This window comes from Elephantulus edwardii, unplaced genomic scaffold (assembly GCF_000299155.1).
Source record: "Elephantulus edwardii isolate Elephantulus edwardi_28Jun2011 unplaced genomic scaffold, EleEdw1.0 scaffold00004, whole genome shotgun sequence".
In the NCBI taxonomy this organism is placed as follows: Eukaryota; Metazoa; Chordata; class Mammalia; order Macroscelidea; family Macroscelididae; genus Elephantulus; species Elephantulus edwardii.
In genome coordinates, this window is record NW_006399754.1 from 19,590,784 (window position 1) to 19,603,710 (window position 12,927).

Genomic DNA, 12,927 nt, shown 5'->3' on the forward strand with positions numbered 1-12,927 from the left:
TGAAACTCTGTCTCTTTAACATTTTAAAGAGACTCTTGGCAGTAAATGTCTTGGTTGCTGCTTCTATGAATGCTCATTTTGGATCCAAGTAAAATAAAATCCTTGACAGCTTCACTATTTCCTCTGTTTATCATGATGTTATCTACTAGTCCAGTTGGGAGGAGTTTTCTTGCTTTTATGTTGAAGTGTAATCTGTATTAAGGGCCAGACAGTTTGACCCTCTTCCATATGGAGTTCAAGTTCTCTTCATTTTCTGAAGCAAGGACATGCCTTCTGGATAGTGCAGACTGTTGGTGAGTCTTCCTCCAATTCCCCTGTCACATTCTTCCTCATATCATCTAGATCCATATTTCCAGATTATTTTCTCAGCATGCAAATTAAAGATATAGAAAAATTATATAACTCTGATGCACAACTTTGCTCATTTTAAACCACACATATTTCCTTGTACTCTCCAAACTACTTCTTCGTCTATGAGTCCTTCAATAACAAGCAGTTATTTTATGCTTCACATAAAGCCTGCATCATAACTAATACTAACGAAGACAAGATGTTTCTGTTTTCTTTTCCCAAACTGCTACTGTGATTAAAATTTTCCAGTGTTCTGTATTCTTTCTTATGTTTTACAGAATTTTTTTCCAGTCAGAGTAACTAAGTTTCATTGATAGAATTTGAAATATTTAGGGGAGTTTTAATCATATCATGATCTTTAGAAGACCTCCTTGAGAAAATTAACATTGCATTTCAGAAGAAGCAGCTCTTTTATTTATCAGGACACAGAAGCAGACAAAGAACTCATTGACTATCACCACAATTCTAAAATAAACTGTCTTCCCTATTTGAATCACAGGAACAATTACCTATTTTCAACTCTGCTTCAGAGGGAATGAAAATAATTGTGAAGGGAAAATATTGTGTGTCAAAGTGCATTTGCCTTTGCAGAAACAGTATGAGCTGTTATTAATGAGAATCTGCAAATAACCACAATTTTGCATTGCTCAACATTCATAAATAACCATGATTTAAATCAATGAAGCAATTTCTGCTCCCATTAGGTCTTGCATATGAAGTGTACCTGCTACCACAACATTGGCGTGTGCACAGTGCTATCAAAGGAAGAAATCTGATGACAACAACATTGTGGACCACAAGTTATCAGCAGATCTTTTTGTGGTATGGCAGGATTCCAACCAGGATGTGTCTCTTAATGCTGCAAATATGGGTTGTTCTTTTGTCTATTTTTGAAATCCACACTGAAATATTTGATTTGTTTTACTGGGCTGCTGGCTGATTGATGTAGATGAGTGTATTTTTGGATTAATGTGTGTGTGTGTGTGTTTTCCTATTGGCGTGGTAGTCAAGTGTTCAGCTGTGAACCCACCAGATGCTCCTAGCAGAAAGTGTGACAAACTGTTCCTATAAGGTTTTACACCTCAGAAACTCCAGGGTGCTCACCTCTGTCCTACAGGGTCTCTATGAATTACAAGCAACGCTGGCAATGATTTTTATATACATAGTGTGTGTGTGTGTGTGTGTGAAAAGTACTGCTACATCTCTCCTACTTTGGACGTTTTTCTAGCAAAGGCTATTCCTTGAAAAGGGGCAGTATGCTTGGAGAGATGGAGAATCAGTGAAAGAGAGGAAGACCCCCAACTAGGGTGATTTACACAGTGACTGCAGCAAAGCAAAGGGCTCAGGTGTGTCAGAGATGATGGGGATGACACAGGATAGGAAGGGTTCAGGTCTGTTGCTCATAGATAAGACTGCTATGAGTTATACTCAACTCAAGAGCACCTAACAACAACATGCTACCTCAGGAAGCTCTGATGGTCTAGGTGTTGCCAATCTAATGTCAACGGCTGCTCCATAGGTGAAAGATGGACAATCTCCTCCCATGAGATCTACAGCTGCTGACAACCTAGGTGCAGGATTAGCTGAGCCAATTCTGACACAACAGTACATAACAAAAACTTGAGCTGTTTAGCTCTGTTATTCATATGGTTTTTGAAAGTCTACTATTTTGGACGTGGATGGTCTGTCCTGCTTCCTATTCTATCTCACTATGGAAGCTCACCTGGTCATTGTGGGTGACCTTGTTGTTGACTCCAGCATTATAGCAACATGCTAGTCACCTCAAAATAGCAAACTGACGCACAAATACTATACCAGTAAGAGCAAACTTAATACACAAGCATTTACATGCACAAGCTGTAAAATAAGTAGCAACATATAAACACTTGTGTCCTCAATACAGCAAAGTGGTGCACAAGTGTTGTACCCATGTAAGCAAACTCATTCCATAAAAAGGTAGTTCAACATATACAATGTGGAAATGAGTGAACAACATCACTAAGAAAGAACACACAAGAAAGATTTTGCAGAAGTTTCTTTAAAAATGACTGGAACATTTCATTGACCGGGAAGACGTGAAATTTAAGCTTTATTGAGAAGAGGCTGTGGCCGAAAAGGCTTCATTGTTGATGTCCTGTGCATCCTGGCTCAGAGTAGTGAATACCAGCGGGAGGTTTGCTTGTATTTTATAGACTATGCAAAGGCATTAGACTGTGTGTATCATAACAACTTGTCGATAATATTGAGAAGAACTGGAATCCCAGAACACATGGTGGCATCTGACAACAATGACACACTTAGCTGATTGTGCTTATAAATCAATCAAGTTGCTGGTTAAGAGAGATGACTTTCCTTGTATGAATTTTGTTACTTCTCCCCCACCCCCCACTAGTTTATTTACAAAACTCGAATACAAATTTGGACAAATTCTTTCAATTTCTTTCACTCCCCACCCATCAAATTGTACAACCCAATGATTAATCATTCTCTCCTCCTGCACATCCACATCCCTCTGCTTCCAGCCTCTCACTGGATCCTTATACTCATTCTACAATAACGGTTTTATACAGTAATTATCCTTGTGGGACTGAGTTAGTTCACTCAGCATAATGCTCTCCAGTCTCTCCCAAGTTAGGTAATAATTTACAAAGTTATTGTTGGCTGCATGCTACATAGTATTCCATTGTGTGAATGTACCATAATTTCTCCATTCATTTGTGGTTGGACATTTGGTCTGTTTCCATGTTCTTGTGATGGTGAATAATGCTGCCATGAATACTAATGTACAAGTCTCAGTTTGTGCATCAGTTCTCATATTCTCAGGAGCAGCATCCACTTCTGAAATGGTTTGCCTCCGGAAACTTTATGTACAAACAGTGATCAGGCCTTTCGTTCATAGGGTCACTATGAGTCATCTACAACTTGACGGCACCTAACAACAACAACAACAACAACAACAACAACATTCCAAGTAGTGGAATAGCTGGGTCATATGAAATTTCTATGTCCAGCTTTTTGAAGAACTGGCAAACTGCCTTCCAGAATGGTTGTACCATTTTGCAATCTCACCAACAATGTATAAGAGTTCCTTTCTTGCCACGTCCTCTCCAACATCTATTACTTCCTGTCCTTTTAAACTTTGCCACTCTTACTGTAGTTGAAATAGTACCTCATTGTGGTTTTTATTTGCATCTCTTTTATTTCCAGTGATTTGGAGCATTTATTCATGTGTCTGTTTGCTGTTCCAATTTCTTCCTCTGTGAAAATTCTTTGCATATCTTTTGCATATTTTGTAATTGGGTTATCAGTCTTTTTCTTGTGGAGACCCAGGAGTATTCTGTAAACTTTTGTTATAAGACTGTCGTTGGAGATGGTATTACCAAATGTTTGTTCCTAGTCTGTAGGTTTTCTTTTCACTCTGTTGGGAAAAGGTTTTGATGCACACAGGGATTTAATCTTTAGAAGGTCCCATCCATCAATTTATCCTCTTTAGACTGTGAATTTCTGGTTTTGTTTGGCATTCTATTTATACCTTGGAGTAGGGCTTCTAAGCTTGATCCCAGTTTATCTCTTATGAATATTATGATTTGGGGCTTTTACTCCCAGATCTCTGAATCATCTTGAGTTAATTTTTGTGTATGGTATGAGATGTAGATCCTGTTTCAGCTTTCTGCAGGTAGCAGTCCAGTTTTGCCAGCCCCATTCATAGCTTTGATTTCCTTGTCGAATATCACATGGATCTATTTCTGGATTCTTAATTCTGTTCCATTGGTCTATGTGCCTGTCATTGTACCAGTACAATGCTGTTTTGGTTACCACTGCTGTGCAAGTAGGTTCTGAGGTCAAGGAATGCTATGCCTCCAACCTCATTTTTGTTTCTCAGAGTGTTTGCTTTTTCAGAGCCTCTTGTTACTTCTTTTAAGTTTCCAATTTTATCATATATTTAGTATATCATGAAAGTTGAAATTGAGTATGTCTAGCTAAACAACCAGACAAACAAAAAGCCAACCTCATTGTTATTGCATTGACCCTGATATATAGAAATACCACAGGACAGATTACTCCTGCCTCGTAGAGTTTTCAAGGTCATAATCTTTGCAGAGGCTGACTTTACAGAACCACATCTATCTCATGTGGAGAAGCTTGTGGATTTGAACCGCCAACCTTTTGTTTAATGGCCACACCCTTAACTTCTGGTTTAAGGTTACTTGATTTAGTGCTTTTATAAATATAATTAGCTCAAAGTTACTTAAACATATAATTTTTATTGTATTTTTTCCTTTACCAAAATATGGACACGAGTGAGGTCTCAGATGCTGTACTGTAATTCTAACTTGAACTCCTTTTGTAAATAAAAGTTTTTACTTTTTCTGTGTTAAGTTTCATTCATTATTTTCTGGTATTTACAGCTATATTATGTTGACAGATCACTTGATATCTGCAGATCACTAACACACTTTGTCTGACAGCTGAGTTCTTAACTCTTAACACTAGTAGAACAATCCCAAAGGAACATTATTTGAATCTACCAGCTACTCCAAAGGAGAAAGATGGGAAATTTCCTCCCATGAAAATAAACTATCAGGACTAGAGTGAAGCCAGACCAATTGAAGCTGGACCACAGCAAAGCTGGACTGGAGTGAAGCCAGACCAGAGTGAAGCATGGAGCAGGCCTATTAACTGGAATTTGAGTAAGGTCCACAAGCACACCCAATTGGTGAGCATCTGCCCACATGCCCGCCTGGCATGCGGATGTGTGTGTGCCTAGTGCTTGTGCCCACCCAGTGCCTGTGCCTGCCTGGTACCCATGCCTGCCCCACACTCATGCCCACCTTGCACACATGCCTGCCTGATGCTCTGCTTTGAATCTCCTCATGTCCAGTCAGCTAAAGGCCTTTAGTCTGGAAAGCATTGGTCTGGAACTGTTATAAACAGAAGAGGCTGCTTTCACAGACCCTGAACTGAAATTTCCCCGGTAAGAAGTTCAGAGATAAACACAGGAAGGGTGACTGTCCCATTGTCTTCTGAAAAAGTGACTTTAGATCAAGAACCTATCATCACCTCAGGCATGAAAAACTCTACCACAGCAATGTCACACAAGAAGGAGGCTACTTCACACCATACACAAGTCCAAAGAATGATGTCATTGGCAAAAAGTGACACAGTATGAATAGATTTCTTGATGCCAGAAAGTCTGATGAAACTTTCTGACACAAAATTTAAAAGAAAAATGATTGAATGTTCTCAATGGGTGAAAGACAAACTTGAAGAATTACAGGAAACTGCAAGCAAAACCCAGGAGGAGCTTAAAAAAACAATCTAAAACAATGCAGATAAAACAAATGAGGCATTAGAGGCTCTGGAAAAACAAGAAATCATGATCCAAAATATGAGATCCAATGTTTCAGATGTTGTCCACGTGATGGAGGGACACATAAACAGACTTGAAGATATGAAATACAGAACGAGTAAAATAGATAGAACTGTCACAACTGATCTGATAGAGCAACAAGCAAAAATAAAAAGGAAAGAAAAAGAAGAAAACCTAAGAATAATGTGGGACAACCTCAAAAGAAATAAAATATACATCATAGGAATCCCAGAAAATGAAGAAGTAAGTAAAAGCACTGACAAAGTTGTGGAGGAGGGAGCTCTGGCGATCTATTGGCAAGAAGCTGAACTACAATCCCAGTGGTATGAGGTTAGAATCCACCAGATGTTCTGCTGGAGAAAGAGAGGGGCAATCTGCTCCTGTACAAGTCAGATGCGATTTGATGGTAGAAAGAAAGAAGGAAGGAAGGAAGGAAGGAAGGAAGGAAGGAAGGAAGAAAAAGAAAGAAAGAAAAAGAAAAAGTTGTGGAGAATTACTAGAAGAAAACTTCCCAGGCATAGTGAAGAATGCAAGAATATATATTCAAGAAGATGAGAGAATACTAGAACCCCAAAACAAAAACACCATGGCATATCATAGTCAAATTTACCAGAACCAAAGATAAGATAATTCAGAAAGCAGCGAGGGAGAAACTAAGAGTAACCTTAAAGGAAGAACAGATAAGAGTAAGTGCCAATTTCTCAGCAAAAACCATGCGAGAAAGAAGATAGTAAATGAATATATAATATATTGAATACTCAAGGAATACAACTCTCAACCAATAATATTGTACCCAGCAAAATTATCTATCGAATATGAAGGGAGAGATCAAGATATTCCCAGAGAAACAGAACTGAAGGGAGTTTGTAAAAACAAGACCAGTGTTGCAAGTCCTTCTTATAGAGGTGCCACAGAAAGTAGGATGGACCAAAGTAATTAACGACAAAACCAAAAAGAACTCAACAAAATCATAGCAGTAAAACCTTGCCTCTCAATAATTACACTGAATGTGAATATTAAAAATGTACCACTGAAGAGAAAAATAATAGCAGATTGGATAATAAAACCCCAAAAAACCCCCCAAAAAACCCCACGCAAATCCATCAATATGCTGTCTACAAGAGACACACCTGGAAAATGAATATAAAGACTAAAAATAAAGAATGGAGAAAAATATACTAAGCAAGAGGCAACCAGAAAAAAGCAGGAGTAGTGATATGAATCTCTGATAAAATAAATTTCAATGCAAAAACCATCACAAAGAAGAGTCACTACATAATGCTTAAAGTGTCAATAGAACAAGAGCACATAACAATAATAAATATCAATGCACTAAATGATAGAGCTACATAATATATAAAACAAACATTAAAAAAACTAAAATAGAAAATACAGTAGCACTACAGTAGTTGAAGACTTCAATACTCCACTCTCAAGAAGAGATAGAACAACAAGAAAATAACTCAACAAAGACACTGAAGAATTAAACCACACAATAAACCCACTTGATCTCATAGATATTTGTAAGCTAATGCACCTCCCAAAACCAAAACCAAAACCAAAATCAAAACCAAAACCAAAACCCAACACAATATACCACCTTCTCCAATCTACATGGGACGTTCTCCAGAATAGATCACATTTTAGGCTACATGGCAAGCATAAAGAAATTGAAAAACATAGAAATAATACAAAGTATCTTCTCAGACCACCCTACTAGAAAATTACAAGTTAATAATAAGAGGTTAAAGGATGGAAAAAAACCCATATATTTGGAAGCTGAACAACACCTTGCTTGAACAGAAGTGGGTACTAGAAGAAATAAACAATAAGCTTAAAACATCTCTTGAAACAAATGGTAGTGAAAACGTAACTTACCAAAAGTTCTGAAAGACAGTGAAAGCAATATTCAGAGATCATTTTATAGCAATAAGCAAGCCTAATAAAAAGCAGGAAAAAATGACCATTGGCTCTCTAACCCAACATCTCCAACAAATTGAAAAAGAACAGCAAGAAAAACTGACATCCTCTTAAAAAACCCAGAAATTATAATAATTATGGCAGAAATAAATGAAATAAAAAACAGAAAAACAATTGAAACCATCAACAAGACCATGAGCTGATTCTTTGAAAAAGCCAATAAAATTGACAAACCACTGGCATGACTAACAAAGGAAAAATCCTCAAATAATCTGAATAGAAGATGAAATGGGCAATGTCCCAAAAGAACCAGCTAAAATAAAAAAGACTAACAATGGAATATTATCAGAAACTATATCAAACAAATATGAAAACCTAGAGAAAAAGTACGAAGGCACAAATTCACAACTTCCTAAACTGAAACAAACTAAAATTGAACACTGGAACACTGGAACAGGTCCATTACAAAAGAAGAAATTGAAAATGTAATTAAACAACTTCCAGCTAAAAAAAGCCCTGGACAGGATGGTTCTACAAGTGTATTTTATAAAACATTCAGAGAAGAACTGTCACTGACCCTACATAAACTATCTCAGAATATAGAAAAAGATGGAATTCTCCCAGACTCATTCTGTGAAGCAAACATATCCTTGACGCTAAAGGTAGGTAAAGACACCACCAAAAGAGAAAACTATAGGCCTACATCTCTCACGAACATAGATGCAAAAATCCTGAATACAATTCTGGCCAGTAGAATCCAATGATATATCAAAAAAATAATTCACCATGACCAAGTGGGATTCATACCAGGTATGCAAAGATGGTTCAACATAAGAAAACCAATCGGTTTAATTTAACAAAGCAAAGAACAAGAACCATATGATCCTATCAATTGATGCAGAAAAGGCTTTGAAAAAATTCAACACTCTTTCCTGATTAAACCACCCCACAAAATAGGATTAAAGGGAAATTTCTCCAACATAGTAAAAAGTATATATGCAAACCTGAGGGCCAACATTGTTCTCAATGGAGAAAAATTAAAGGTATTACCCTTAAGAACAGGAACTAGACAAGGATATCCACTATCACTTGTACTATTCAGTATTGTATTGGAAGTCTTGGTGATAGCAATAAGACAAGAGAAATAAATAAGAGGTATCCAAATTGGCAAAGATGAGATAAAATTGTATCTCTATGCAGATGATATGATAGTATACATAGAAAACCCCAAAGATTCAGCAAGAAAACTACTGGACATGGTTGACTAATCCAGCAGAGGCAGGATACAAGGGCAATGTATAAAAATCAAATGGATTTCTCTACAGTGACAAAGAGAAAACATAACTGGAGCTAAGAAAAGTAATACCCTTCACAATAGCTAATCACAAGATTAAATATTTAGGAGTAAATCTAACTAGAAACACAAAGGATCTGTTCAAAGAAAATTACAAAACATTACTACAAATAACAAAAGGCGACCTGGAGAAGTGGAAGTATACACCTTTCTCATGGATAGAAAGACACACTATTGTGAAAATGACAATCCTACCAAAGGCAATTTACACATTTAATGCAATCCCAATATAAATACAAATTTCATTCTTCAATGAGATGGAAAAGGAAATCTCCAGTTTCCAATTTGGCATGGAAAGAAGCCCTGAATAAGCAAAATACTTCTTAAAAAGAGATGCAAGGTAGGAGACATTTCACTCCCTGATTTCAAATCCTACGACATTGCCGTGGTGGTCAAGACAGTGTGGTACTGGTACAATGATAGATACATAGATCAATGGAATAGATTTGAGAACCCAGAAATCAGTCCACCTGCCTATGGACAACTGACTTTGGACAAGGAGATGAAATCAGTTAAGTGGGCAAAATTGGAAAACTATCTACAGAAAATTCAAGTAAGATCCACACCATACACAGAAACAACTCAAAGTGGATCATGGACCCAGGAATGAAACCAAGGACGATAAACTTCATTAGATAAAAGCTTGGGAAAACTCTAGAAGCCCTAATTAACAACATGAATAGTCATCTAAGCATGCTGGAAAACCTACAACCAGAGAGGATAAAACCAGATGAATGGAACATTCTAAGAATCAAATTCCTATGCATATCCAAAACCTTCTCCAACAGGGTAAGAAGGGAGGCCACAGACTGGGAAAAACTATTTCTCTTATAAAGGACATATATCTAGAATTTATAGAATACTCATACACCACACAAGATAAAGGTAAACAACCCAATTGAAAAATGGACACAGTATATGAACAGACACTTCACCAAGAAGACATTCAGATGGCAAACAAATACATGAAGAATTGTTCAAAATTCCTAGCTCAAAGAAAGATATAAATCAAAACAACTATGAGATATCATCTCACCCCTGAAAGAATAGCAAAATTCAACAGAGCAGCAAACAACAAATGCTGGCAAGGTTGTGGAGAAACTGGAACCCTTATTTGCAATTGGTGATGGTGCAACCACTATGGAAGGCACATTTGCAAATAGAAATACCATTTGACCTAACAATTCCACTACTGCGAATATACCCTAAAGAAACCAGAACTGCCACCTAAGCAGATATATGCACACCCATGTTTATTGCTACTTTGTTCACAATAGCAAAGAGTTGGAAACAACCCAAGTGCCCATCAGCAAATGAATGGATAGAGAGGCTCTGGTATATTCACACAATGGAATACTATGCTGCATTGAAAAGCAAGGAACTCATGAAATATTATACCAAATGGGTGACTCTGGAGGACATTATGGTGAGTGAAATATCTCAGTCACAAAAGGACAAATACTGCATAGTGCCAATTGTATAAAATGGAACTGACATCAGCATTGGGGGGAACCTAAGAAAAGAGGGGATAAATAATATATACTGCATTGAAACGGATGACTGAGAGAATTGTTTAAAAGGAATATATGATTAGGTATTATTTTCATGACACGAGTCTAGCATAAGAGCTGAATAGTAAAGTGGCCTGAGGGTGTGTGATTGTACAATAATGAAAATTCGGTTTTTCTTTTTTTCTTTTCAAAGAGAAAAGCAAAGTGGGAGGCAGGGATGGGCAGGGAGGAAAATGTGCAACAATGTATGAAGGGAAAATAAAATCTCTGTAAACTTTCATTAAAATTTCAGTAGTAATTTTTAAAAAAGAAATTGCCAGCTCTGGGTGTCATTTAAGACTCAGTGGTATTCAATAACAACCACCACCACCACTGGCTGAATGCCATGGAAGTGTTGACTTATGGGTACAGCCCCCATGATGGACTAGAGAGGCATCACACTTGATTTTCTAAAAGTGAAGGTGCTGAGAACTTTATGTTAGCCATCTGATAAAAGTCAAGTTTGATAAGCACTATTTATAATCAGAAGGATCTGTGATGGTGTAGTGTGTTCCATGCTCACCTAATGGAAAGGAAGTTAATTAGTTAATTGTTGCTTTGGATAAAATTAATCACCTCTCTTTAAAGGTTTAGAGCCCCGGAAACCTAGCAGAGAGTCGCCATGGGGTGGAATTGACTTCCTCACAGTTGATTTGGTTTTTAGTTATACACGAGGAGCTCTGTGGGCTCCATTGATTAGACACCGGATTTAACCTCAAGTCTTTAGATTGAACCTGCCAGATGTGCAGAAGGGTGAATCGGTGATAATCTGCTCCCATGAAGATTTATAGCCTGGAAAACTTGAAGAAGTTCTGTTCTGACCTGGACTCATTTTGAATACAATTCAACTTGTTGACAGTGGATTATTTTGAAAATAAATGTATAATAAGTGAGAAAATGGAAAAACAATGTGACATTGTAGTTTGGAAAAGAAATTTTTGATGATGAACGTAAAATATTTAGGTAGATATAAAGTATTTTTCATAATTTCTTGGGACATTTTATATTCAATACCATCTAGGTGATTCCAATTTGCAGTGATCCTCCACTGTTGTTTTTTTTTTTGTTGTTATTTTTTTGAGGTTGCAGAGCTGCTGGGGGTTTGGACTACCAGACATGACCAGCCTTTGGTTAGCAGCACGAATTGTTGTGTACTATACCAACTAACTTGAATGCATTGATTAGAGTGATGTTGGATTTTACAGCCTTTCTGTAAGAGAGGAAGGCCATCAGTGAGGTAGATCAGCACAGTTGCTGCAACAACGGGCTCAAATCTGAGATGACATAGGATAGGACAGGGTTCAGATTTGTGGTAGGTTTTTTTTTATGAGTAAATCTACTTTTTCATTAGTCCTATACAAAATATCATCTGTGTAGATGCATTTTTACATAGGTATAGATTTGTATCTAATACTGGTTTGCATGCAAAATCCACATACATCGTGTTTTCCTTGTATACATTACATTTCACATAGGTATATATTTTTTCTCTTATGAATTTATTTTTTCTTTTTAAGTTTCCCCTTCCTATACATATTTGAAGCATATTCCATGTTGCTTAAAGTGGCACTGATATTAATTCAGACCGCTATGTTTCTTTTTAGTAACAATGTCAAGGACAACGAATGGACTGAAAAGACTTTAAAAACATTATGAATAAGAATCTTGATATATTCCTAACTTTCAAAAAGTATTGTTATAACGTGTTCTACTCTTGTGAACCAATAGATTTAAAATATTCTAACTTAAAAGTAATCTTTTGATTCTGACTACTAGATGGGCTAATAATTCTGTATTAAATCCATACAGAATAATCTAGAATTTATTAGGCTGAGTGAATATAGTTAAAATAGCTTTAGAGCTGAATTTAACACTTGTGTTACACTTCCAATATTGTAATACAGGAAGAGGGATTTATAAAATGTAATGAGCAAGAGTTGAATAATATAGACTAAGAATGGTTCATAGAAACTCAGAATGTATTGATTGAGATTTCTAGAAAAAAAAGAAACAAAATTTAAGTTAGAAGAAATACCTTGAAAATGGATAGCTACTGTATTTTTTAGCAATTTGATGTTGAGTTCTAAAATCTATAACAGTTGGCATTTGTCTCAGGCATATATGTCTACTATTATCTAAGATATAGGTAAAAGAAGGAACTTGGAGGAAAAATCCTTTTTTTGAGAATTATCTAGGGAACTTGTGATGGCTATTTTCATGTGTCAATTTAATCAAACATTAGTTTAGTTGGAAGAGAGTAATTTGTTAGTTAAATTTGTGTCTTCTAGGTTGCAACACCCCCATGATACATCTTCAAGGATGTGAACATGTACGGCCAAGCACAAACAATAAGAGTGCATCTAAATTCCAAAATCAATCTC